The sequence below is a fragment of the Triticum urartu genome, chromosome 2 (assembly GCF_003073215.2).
Source record: "Triticum urartu cultivar G1812 chromosome 2, Tu2.1, whole genome shotgun sequence".
NCBI classification, from domain to species: domain Eukaryota; kingdom Viridiplantae; phylum Streptophyta; class Magnoliopsida; order Poales; family Poaceae; genus Triticum; species Triticum urartu.
Window position 1 is genome coordinate 573,676,561 of NC_053023.1, and position 12,620 is coordinate 573,689,180.

Consider the following 12,620-nt stretch of genomic DNA (forward strand, 5'->3'; position numbering starts at 1 on the left):
CATAAATTCTTTAACACTAGTCTCAAAATCAGAGGGCATCTTATTAAAATTTCTATAAGAGTTGTTGTAGGAATTACCATAATTATTAGAGGAATTACTAGGAAACGGCCTAGAAGTAAAATTTCCTCTATACACGTTGTTACCAAAATTGTTCCTACCAACAAAATTCACATCCATGGATTCATTATTATTCTAAATCAAAGTGGACAAAGGCATATCATTAGGATATGAAGAAACAATTTTATTAGCAAACAATTTCATAAGTTCATCCATCTTTCCACTCAAAACATTAATCTCTTCAATCGCATGAATTTTTTACTACTGGATCTTTCGGTGTGCCATTGAGAATAATTAACCATAATATTGTCTAGGAGTTTAGTAGCTTCTCCTAAAGTGATTTCCATAAAAGTGCCTCCCGCGGCCGAATATAAAAATTTTCTAGAAGCAAAATTCAATCCAGCATAATTTTTTTGTATAATCATCCACAAATTTAAACCATATGTAGGGCAATTACGTATCATTAATTTCATCCTCTCCCAAGCTTGTGCAACATGCTCATGATCAAGTTGCTTAAAATTCATAATATCATTCCTAAGAGAGATGATCTTAGCGGGAGGAAAATACTTAGAGATAAAAGCATCTGTGCACTTATTCTATGAATCAATACTATTTTTAGGCAAAGAAGAGAACCAAGTTTTAGCACGATCTCTAAGCAAAAACGGAAATAGATTCAATTTAACAATATCATTATCCACATCTTTCTTCTTTTTCATATGACACAAATCAACAAAGTTGTTTAGATGGGTAGCGGCATCTTCACTAGGAAGGACAGAAAATTGATCTTTCATAACAAGATTCAACAAAGCGGTATTAATCTCACAAGATTCAACATCGGTAGTAGGAGTAATCGGAGTGCTAATAAAATCATTATTGTTGGTATTGGAAAAGTCACACAATATAGTATTATCTTGAGCCATCATGACAAACAATCAATCTAACACATAAGCGCACAAGAAGCAAGCAAAAAGAAACGATCAGAAAAGGGGCAAATAAAAGGCAAAGGTTTTCAAAAATCATTTTAGAAGTGGGGGAGAGGAAAATGAGAGGCGAATGGCAAATAATGTAATGCGAGGGAGAAGATTTTATGATGGGTAATTGGTATGTCTTGACTTGGCGTAGATCTCCCCGGCAACGGCACCAGAAATCCTTCTTGCTACCTCTTGAGCATGCGTTGGTTTTCCCTTGAAGAGGAAAGGGTGATGCAGCAAAGTAGCGTAAGTATTTCCCTCAGTTTTTGAGAACCAAGGTATCAATCCAGTAGGAGACAACACACAAGTCACCTAGTACCTGCACAAACAATCAAGAACCTTGCAACCAACACGATAAAGGGGTTGTCAATCCCTTCACGGTCACTCGCAAAAGTGAGATCTGATAAAGATAGTAAGATAAATATTTTTGGTATTTTTGTTGTATAGATTGGAAAGTAAAGATTGCAAAATAGTAAACGAGATGCGATGTAAATAAAATACATGCAATATATTAAGAACGAGACCCGGGGGCCATAGGTTTCACTAGTGGCTTCTCTCAAGATAGCATGTATTTCGGTGGGTGAACAAATTACTGCCGAGAAATTGATAGAAAAGCGCATAGTTATGAAGATATCTAAGGCAATGATCATTAATATAGGCATCACGTCCGTGTTAAGTAGACCGAAACAATTCTGCATCGAGTACTATTACTCCACACATCGACCGCTATCCAGCTTGCATCTAGAGTATTAAGTTCAGAAGAATAGAGTAACACTTTAAGCAAGATGACATGATGTAGAGGGATAAACTCAGGCAATATGATATAAACCCCATCTTTTTATCCTTGATGGCAACAGTACAATATGTGCCTTGCTGCCCCTACTGTCACTGGGAAATGATACCGCAAGATTGAACCCAAAGCTAAGCACTTCCCCCATTGCAAGAAAGATCAATCTAGTAGGCCAAACTAAACCGATAATTCGAAGAGACTTGCAAAGATATCAAATCATGCATATAAGAATTTAGAGAAGAACCAAATAATATTCATACATAATCAAGTTCATAAATCCACAATTCATTGGATCTCGGCAAACACACCGCAAAAGAGTATTACATCGAATAGATCTCCAAGAACATCGAGGAGAACTTTGTATTGAAGATAAAAGAGAGAGAAGAAGACATCTAACTAATAACTATGGACCCCGAAGGTCTGTGGTAAACTACTCACGATTCATCGGAGAGTCTATGGTGTTGATGTAGAAGCCCTCCGTGATCGATTCCCCTTCCGACAGATCACCGGAAAAGTCCCCAAGATGGGATCTCACGGGTACAGAAGGTTGCGGTGGTGGAAAAGTGGTTTCGTGGCTCCCCCCTGATGTTTCTAGGGTATAAGAGTATATATAGGCGAAAGAAGTACGTCGGTAGAGCTACGTGCGGCCCACGAGGGTGGGGGCGCGCCTACCCCCTGGGCGCGCCCTCCTACCTCGTGGCCGCCTCACGGACTTCCAGACTTCAACTCCAAGTCTTCTGGATTGCTTTCGGTCCAAGAAAGATCATCGCGAAGGTTTCATTCCGTTTGGATTCCTTTTGGTATTCCTTTTCCGCGAAACTCTAAAATATGCAAAAAAAACTGGCACTGGGCCTTCGGTTAATAGGTTAGTCCCAAAAATAATATAAAATAGCATATTAAAGCCCATTAAACATCCAAAACAGATAATATAATAGCATGGAACAATCAAAAATTATAGATACGTTGGAGACGTATCAGTGCCTTTTTGCAGCCGAGCTCCAACGCATCTGAGGTGTCATAGATTACCTTTGTCTTGAAAAAGTTGAAGGAGTTTAGCTGAGCTTAATGCTGAAAAAACCCTTGATACGTCCATTTTGCATCAAGCTTTTATATTGATATTTATTGCATTATGGGCTGTTATTACACATTATGTCACAATACATATGCCTATTCTCTCTTATTTTACAAGGTTTACATAGAGAGGGAGAGTGCCGGCAGCTGGGATTCTGGGCTGGACAAGGAGCAAATATTAGAGACCTATTCTGCACAACTCCAAAAGTCCTGAAACTTCACGGAAGATGTTTTCCAAATATATAAAAAATATTGAGAGCAAGAACTTCACTAGGGGGGCACACCCTGCCCACGAGGGTGAGGGGCGCACCCTACCCCCCTGGGCGCGCCCCCTACCTCGTGGCCCCCTGGTTGCCCTCCGGTGACCATCTTCTGCTATATGGAGTCTTTCGATGGGAAAAAAATCATAAGCCATCTTCTCGGACGAAACTCCGCCGCCATGAGGCGGAACCTTGGCGGAACCAATCTAGGGCTCTGGCGGAGATGTTCTGTCGGGGAAACTTCCCACCCGGAGGGGGAAATCATCGCCATCGCCATCACCAACGCTCCTCTCATCGGGAGAGGGCAATCTCCATCAACATCTTCATCAGCACCATCTCATCTCAAAACCCTAGTTCATCTCTTGTATCCAATTCTTGTCTCCAAGTCCGGGATTGGTGCTAGTAGGTTGCTAGCAGTGTTAATTACTCCATGTAGTTGATCCTAGTTGGTTTAATTGGTGGAAGATCATATGTTCAGATCATATATGCATATTAATACCCCTCTGATTATGAACATGTTTATGCTTTGTGAGTAGTTACTTTTGTTCCTGAGGACATGGGAGAAGTCTTGCTATTAGTAGTCATGTGAATTTGGTATCCGTTCCATATTTTGATGAGATGTATGTTGTCTCCCCTCTAGTGGTGTTATGTGAACATCGACTACATGACACTTCACCATTATTTGGGCCTAGAGGAAGGCATTGGGGAGTAATAAGCAGATGATGGGTTGCTAGAGTGTCAGAAGCTTAAACCCTAGTTTATGCGTTGCTTCGTAAGGTGCTGATTTGGATCCATATGTTTCATGCTATGGTTAGGTTTACCTTAATACTTTTGTTGTAGTTGCGGATGCTTTCAATAGAGGTTAATCATAAGTGGGATGCTTGTCCAAGTAAGAGCAGTACCCAAGCACCGGTCCACCCACATACCAAATTATCAAAGTACCGAACGCGAATCATATGAACGTGATGAAAACTAGCTTGACGATATTCCCATGTGTCCTCGGGAGCGCTTTACATCTTATAAGAGTTTGTCCAGGCTTGTCCTTTGCTACAAAAAGGATTGGGCCACCTTGCTGCACCTTATTTACTTTTGTTACTTGTTGCTCATTACAAATTATCTTATCACAAAACTATCTGTTACCACTTATTTTAGTACTTACAGAGAATACCTTGCTGGAAACCGCTTATCATTTCCTTCTGCTCCTCGTTGGGTTCGACACTCTTACTTATCAAAAGGACTACGATAGATACCCTATACTTGTGGGTCATCAAGACTCTTTTCTGGCGACGTTGCCGGGGAGTGAAGCGCCTTTGGTAGGTGGAATTTGGTAAGGAGAAATTTATATAGTGTGCTGAAATTTACTATCACTTGTTACTATGGAAGATCCTCTGAGGGGCTTGTTCGGGGTATCTTCACCCCGACCAGTAGAGCAAAGGGTTGCTCCTCAACCTACTGAACCTACTAAAAATGAAAATGAAAATGAAAATGCTTGCTTTGAAGTTCCTTCGGGTATGATAGAAAAACTGCTAGCTAATCCTTTTTAGGAGATGGAACAAAACATCCTGATGAACATATGATATATGTGGATCAAGTTTGTGGATTATTTAAGCTTGAAGCTGTACCCGGAGATGTTGTTAAGAAGAAGGTCTTCCCCTTATATTTGAGGGGAGATGCATCGACATGGTATAGGCTATGTGATGATATGAGGTCTTGGAATTTCAAACGATTGAAATTGGAATTTCATCAGAAGTTTTATCCTATGCATCTTGTTCATCATGATCGCAATTATATATATAATTTTTGGCCTCGCGAAGGAGAAAGCGCTCAAGCTTGGGGGAGGCTTAAATCAATGTTATATTCATGCCCCAATCATGAGCTCTCAAGAGAAATAATTATTCAAAATTTTTATGCTCAGCTTTCTGGTAACAATCGCACCATGCTTGATACTTCTTGTGCTGGCTCTTTTATGATGACGACTATTGAATTAAAATGGGATTTATTGGAAAGAATTAAACGCAACTCTGAAGATTGGGACCTCGACAATGGTAAGGAGTCAGGTATGACACCTAGTTTTGATTGTGTTAAATCTTTTATGGATACCGATATTTTTCATAAATTTAGCACTAAATATGGACTTGACTCTGAGATAGTAGCTTCTTTCTGTGAATCTTTTGCTGCTTATGTTGATCTCCCCAAGGAGAAGTGGTTTAAATATCATCCTCCCATAGAAGTAAAAGTAGCTGCACCTATTAAAGTTGAAGAAAAGACTGTCACTTATAATGATCCTATTGTTCCTACTTATGCTGAGAAACCACCTTTCCCTATTAGGATAAAGGATCATGCTAAAGCTTCAACGGTGGTTCGTAAAAGCAATATTAAAACATATACACCTCCTGAGCAAGTTAAAGTTGAACCTAATATTGCTATTGTTAAAGATCTCTTGTCCGGTAACATAGATGGGCATGTTATTTATTTCTGTAATGAAACTGCTAGAATTGCTAAACCCCGTGATAAAGATAAACCTAGACCTATGGTAGGCATGCCTGTTATTTCCGTTAAAATAGGAGATCATTGTTATCATGGCTTATGTGATATGGGTGCTAGTGCTAGTGCAATACCTTATTCCTTATACCAAGAAGTTATGCATGATATTGCACCTGCTGAGATGGAAGATATTGATGTCACAATTAAACTTTCCAATAGAGATACTATTTCACCAATGGGAATTGTTAGATATGTTGAAGTCTTGTCAGGACCCCGATTCCAAGTCACATCGATCTAGCCGGTAACACCTCATATCACTTTGCGGCCTCACGCACGGTATTCCCATGGGTGTCGCCTTACCATGGCCCGGGACCATTTGCACCTTTTGGCTCACGTATATGATAGTGTCGCTAGCATCCATATGACAGAGAACCCGGGCCGACATGGCTAGTCGTGAACCCAAAGCGGCACTAACCTATGGGGACAGGCATACATGAATCACATCGAGCATGTCGGTCATCAGCGTGTGAATCCGGGCTGTAGCACTGGGCTAACAGGACTCCGGGAACCCGGGCTGTAGCAGGCTAGGCATGACTCCGGATGTCACCGCGTGACATTTCCCCGAAGGGACAGACACAGGAACGAAGTGAAACACATGCCGACTAGTCAAGTGTCCTGAGCAGTACTGCTGGGCTAGCAGGACTCCGGTGAACCGGGCTGTAGCGGACTACTATGGCTCATGGAAGCACTAGACTACATTTCCCCATAAGAGAGGCTGCCAAGGATAAACAACTAGATTGTCAGATCCCACACATACCAAGCATTTCAATCATACACACAATATGCTCGATATGTGTAAATACAACATGGCATCACAACAAAACTCTACAACTCAAAGTACTTTATTTAAAGGCTCCGGAGAGCCATACATAACATGTTCATACAGGTAGGGGTCACATGACCCGACACTCAAGTCATACAAGCATACAAGCACATGCGGAAGCAAATAAGTCTGAGTACAGACACTAGAAAGAAAGAAGGCTTGACGAAGCCTGTCTATCTACATAGGCCCCTCCATGGCCAGAATCACCACCTGGGTGGCAAGTTACTCATCGACGTCGAGGTCTACGTAAAACCCGTCGGAGGGGGCGGTGTTGTCGTCTGAAAACAGTAATTAAAGCAACATGAGTACAAAGGTGGTGGAGTTTTACAACAGATCCTACTATACATGCTCATTCTCAAGAAGGTGGTGGAGTTATTGCAGCAAGCCAGCTTTGACTCTTGGCTAAGCTATCCTACGAGACACCACTAGTAAAATAGTTTCCGCACATGAGTCCACTAATCACCAACACAATACTCCACCATGGATCCTCCCTCGTCATCCTACGAGAGGGCCATCCTCCGTACTCACACTTATCTTGAGTCTTTTAGTAGTAACCATTAACTTGTCTATGAACTGTATAGGCAACCAAGTAGTCCTTTACCACGGACGTGGCTATTCGAATAGATGATGTTAACCCTGTAGGGGTGTACTTCTTCACACACGCTCTCACCACTTACCGTCGTTTACACGACATGTACTCGGCAACCTTCAAGCGGAAGCCCAACGAGGGTGTCGGCCATGACCTACCTAAACACTCAAGTCTCTAGTCCAGGTTTATTGCCTATCCAGGTTCCATCCGCAGGGAGTCCGACCGAGGTTTCCACATACGGCCCCGAACGATGTGTACAGGGTTCCGAGACGCCAAACGGGCGCCCGGCATACCCGGCCACGGTGTATCTACCGTATCATAGCCCACCCCTAGGGTCAGCGCTACGCACGGCCGCCAACACATAACCTTTAAACACCAGAAACTAGTTGCAACTCTTGGACAGAGTACTAGGGTGGTTAAGAAGCCGAGAGGGTCAATTAAGGATCCCAATGTATGGTAGTAACTGATTCTTAAATCACACATACAGATCTCAGTTCTTAGGGACGGCCTCAATGAAACAACCCACCATGTTCTCCTACATGGCTTCTCATCGATACCTTTACCAAATCATGTTCAACACGTCCCTCACATTACCGACGTAACCATTTCACTCTAGCCCATCACCCAGATGAACCAGACCTGACACAACTCTAAGCATAACAGGCATAGCAAGGTAGGAAACACATACATGGCTCAATCAACTCCTACACATGCTAGTGGGTTTCATCTAGTTACTGTGGCAATGACAGGTCATGCAGAGGATAAGGGTTCAACTACCGCAACACACAGCAGTTTGAAACGTTGTTGTCTTAATGCAGTAAATGAGAGCAGGAGCGAGAACATGGGATTGTATCGATATGATCAATGGGGATGCTTGCCTGATGGAGTAGTAGTAGGGTACTGCCCTTCAGTTGGATACTTGAGAATATCCTCGGAGGCAGAACCTACCACGAAAGACATCACAGAACACAATCATCACACGGCAATATGCAACAATATGATGCATGCTATGACATGGCAATATGAGGTGTCCTGGCTAATGCATTGTGAAACAAGTTGGTTTGAGTCTATTAGAATCAAAGATTCAAATGGAAGCTTATGTTCTTAAGCCATATAAGTGCATTAGCTTGTTTCACCTAAACAACAAGGTTAAAGTGTTTTTTCATGCATGAAACCATTACATATGGAAAGATTGAATTTTTCTGATCAAATTTCATATATAAGTCTTTGCATTTGGAGTTACAGATTAAAAGTTATGAATTTTTTGAAGTTTGTAGTATTTTTTGGAATTTTCTGTATAAGAATAATTCCAGTAATTGAATTATTGCGTCAGGGTGACGTCAGTGTTCAACGGAGCTGGTCCACGTCAAACCTGACCAGTGGGGCCGGCGTGTTAGTAGTTAATTAACTAACTAAATTTGGTTAGTGCTAATCTAAGTTAATTAGCAGAGCGGTCCCACGTGTCATAGACTCAGGGGAAGTCAACCTGGGCACACACGGGGTCAACCAGGGTCAAACGAGGTCAAACTCGCTGGTGTTTAGCCACCGGCGAGGCTAGACGTGGCGGGGCAGTGCGGGTTTCATGCTCTGGCGACCAAATGGACGGCGGAGAGCATCTACGCGTAGTTGGGAGCAAGCCGCGTCGTTTGGAGGCAGAGGTGGAGCTCGGGGTGGCCGGAAACGTCGCCGGCGACGAGCTATGCAGCTGCCGGAGCTCAGGTGAGGTCAAACCCGAGGCTACGGGGCACGGCGAGGCGCGTGGAGTGGTGCTACGGGTTCCTACGAGTGCGGTGAGTGCGTTGGTCTCGGTGGTGTGGCCGGTGGGTGGCCGGAGTCACGTCGGCGACGAGCTCGGCGGCGGCGGGTGCGGGTGAACGTGGTGCGGTGCATACGATGCAGGAGAGAGTAAACGGAGAGGGGGAGGACGGAGCTGAGCTCACGGCGGTTGCAGCAAGCGTCGAAGCGGCTCGGGGAAGGCCGGAGCTGAGCGGGGCGACGATGGCGATCTCGGCAGCCGGAGTTGGGGAAGACGGGGTCGGGGGCGATTCCAGAGCGGGCGGGCGCCCGGGGCTCGGCCTGCTCGACGTAGTCGACGATGGCGGAGCGAACGAACACGGTGACGCGGCACGGGGACGACGACGGACGCAGTTATCACGGTGGTGCGGGCGCGGCAGCGTCGGCCATGGTGCGGGAGAGCGAGGGAGAGGAGCTGGGGAGGAAGACACGTTTCTGCGAGCTCGAGGGAGAAGTGGGTGACCGAACCAGGGCAGCAGAACAGCGAGGGGAGGAAGCAGGGCGGCGGGCAGCTGCATGGCGCGCACTGGTGCCGGCGTCGAGCACCTGCCTGCCTGCCTGGCCAAGCCAAGCCAAGCAGCTCGCTGGAGCGGTGGCTGAGCTGGGCCGGCTAGGTGGGCCTGCTAGGTGAGCGCCAGGTAAGCCTCTACTCTCTGCTTTTGTTTTTCTTTTTATTTATTCCTGTTCCCTGTTTTGAAATAGTAAAAATACTATTCCATTTAGGAAAAACCTGAAAATATTCAGAGGCACATTTGAGAATATTCTCAACAGCCTAAAAATACTTTCAAGATTATTTGGGCATTTTAAAATATTCATAGGATTTGAATTGCCCAAATGCAAATAGTAATGATTTAATCCAATGACCTTATGTGTCCTGGAAAAATGTGAACCCATTTTGTCTGAGGTTCTAACCCCAAAACAAAAAGGGTGGACTTTTTAGAAGGGCATTTCAGGTTCATTGAAAAAGATTTTAGTAAACCCTAGTTGTTTCCAGGGGGCTGGGGGTTCTGTCATCCCCATTTCAGTTTTTCTGGAAAGTAGACATGATGCAACACTCTAATGCATGAACTAGCTAGGGTGTGACAACTCACCCCCATTCAAAAGAATCTCGTCCCGAGATTTAGGATCCGTTGGGAAGAAGGTGGGGTACTCAAGTCGAAGACGATCCTCCCTTTCCCAAGTGGCTTCCTTTTCAGAGTGGTGTGACCATTGAACCTTGAGAAACTTGATGTTATGGCGTCGAGTGGTACGCTCGGCTTGGTCAAGGATACGAACGGGATATTCCTGATATGAGAGATTATCTTGGAGATCAAGCGTTTCATGGTCCACTCCATGGATAGGATCCGCGAAGCAACGCCTGAGTTGAGAAACGTGGAAGACATCGTGAACTCTGGAAAAATGCGGAGGTAGTTCCAATTGGTAGGCAACTTCTCCTCGTTTGGCAAGAATGCGAAAGGGTCCAATGTAACGAGGAGCCAACTTGCCTTTGATACTGAAATGATGGGTTCCCTTTAAAGGAGTAACCCGAAGGTAAGCCTTCTCGCCGACTTCATAAGTCATGAGCTTGTGTTTGCGGTCATATTGGCTCTTTTGACGAGATTGGGCTGTTTTCAATTTCTCACGAATAACGCGAACCTGCTCTTCTGCTTCCTGAATCATATCCGGGCCAAAGAGTTGTCTTTCCCCAGTTTCTGACCAGTTAAGAGGCGTTCGACATTTTCGTCCATAGAGAACTTCGAAAGGAGCTTTGCCCAGGCTAGCTTGATAACTATTGTCATAAGCGAACTCTGCGAATGGAAGGCATTTCTCCCATTCCATACCGAAAGAGATGACAGAAGCTCGGAGCATATCCTCCAGAATTTGATTGACTCGCTCTACTTGACCACTTGATTGGGGGTGGAAGGCGGTGCTAAAGGAGAGACGAGTTCCCATAGCATTTTGGAAACTTTCCAAAAATCGAGAGGTAAAGAGACTCCCACGGTCTGAGTTAATTTCCAATGGGACACCATGAAAAGACACTATTCGGGAGATGTACAAGTCAGCTAGCTGGCTAGCAGTTATACTCTCATGAACAGGTAGGAAGTGGGCTACTTTGGAAAGACGATCGACAACGGCGAAGATAGCATTATTCCCTTTCTTGGTCCTGGGAAACCCAGTAATGAAATCCATACTGATTTTATCCCATTTCCATTCAGGAATAGCCAAAGGTTGAAGGGTGCCAGTAGGCCGTTGATGCTTTGCTTTAACACGACGACAGCCTCGCAACTAGCAATGTATTGAGCAATTTCTCTTTTCATCCTAGTCCACAAAAACCTCTGGCGTAGGTCTTGATACATTTTAGTACTACCGGGATGAATGGTGAGAGGGGATTCATGAGCTTCCTTAAGGATCAGTTGTCATAGTTGTTGCTTCTTGGGAACCACTAGGCGGTTCTCAGAGAATACAACACCTTGATCATTCACCGAGAAACACATAGCAGCTCCGCTAGCAATGTTCTGCCTGATCCGAGATATCCCCTTGTCATACCGCTGGGCGGTTATGATCTGATCCATAAGGGCCGGTTTCACCACCAAGGTAGATAGGAATCCCTGAGGAACAATGTGAAGATTAAGCTTCCAAAATTCCTCATGGAGAAGTGGTTGACCTTGTTGTAACATCAGGTTGTTACAATAGGATTTACGACTTAGTGCATCAGCCATAACATTGGCTTTTCCCGGGGTGTAAATTATTCCTAAGTCATAATCCGAGATCAACTTGACCCAACGTCTGTCGGCGTTCTGCGAATGGGGGTCCCCAGACTTGCTTGCCTGCGGCCCGCGGCGTGGCTCAAGTGGGGGCCCAGCGCGGCCCATCTTCATCAGCTCAAGCTCAAGACCCTCGCGAGGGGCCAAGCCTCGTGGGGCGGACGACAGGAAGCTTCCTCAGAGGCAGCCTCATCAGGAAGGCTCGCAAGGAGGCGGAGAGATCAAGGCAGGGGTACCTCGTGAGGAACCCGTGACGCAAGTCATGACGATCGAGACCAGGCGTGCGCCAGGCGGGCGCCGGCCTGCGTAGTGTCCTTGTTTCCCCTTTGGTGCAAAGGGGGCAAGCACAGGCCAAGGCATCAGGCAAAGGTTGCCATTCCGGTGCAACGAGACCAAGACCAGCAGAGCGGCAGGAGGAGGTCACCGTGGAGCCCAAGACGGCGTCATCACCAGTACTTTTGGCAGCCGAAGACCACCTTTGGTCAGGATAACTTGTACTATATGTTCCCCTTCAAAATGGCCAATTGTTGGCGCCCTTCCCGCTCATTATTTGGGGAGAGGCCCAGGGCCTCTATAAATAGAGCTAGCCACCACAGAACAAGGGGGCGACCTAGGGAGAAGACATCTAGAAAAACACCCAGAGATCTGGTAGAGCCCTAGCAGAGAGAGAGAAAGAGAGGCCACTGAACTCACCCTAGCAGTTCATCGCACCAGCTCAAGAACACCTCTCGTGAGGCTGTTCTTCCTTTGTACTATTCATCATCAGTCCCTGAGGTAATCCACCACACCACACACTGGAGTAGGGTATTACACCACAACGGTGGCCCGAACCAGTATAAATCTTGTGTCCCTTGTGTTGTTCGTTGTTTCCAGCTCAAATCACGCGAGGAGATTGGGCGTAGATCGGTAGGGGAGAGATCTCCACGCGCACCCTAGTGTTCGAACCTCAAGGGTCTGCCGGAACCCGAAATCTAACA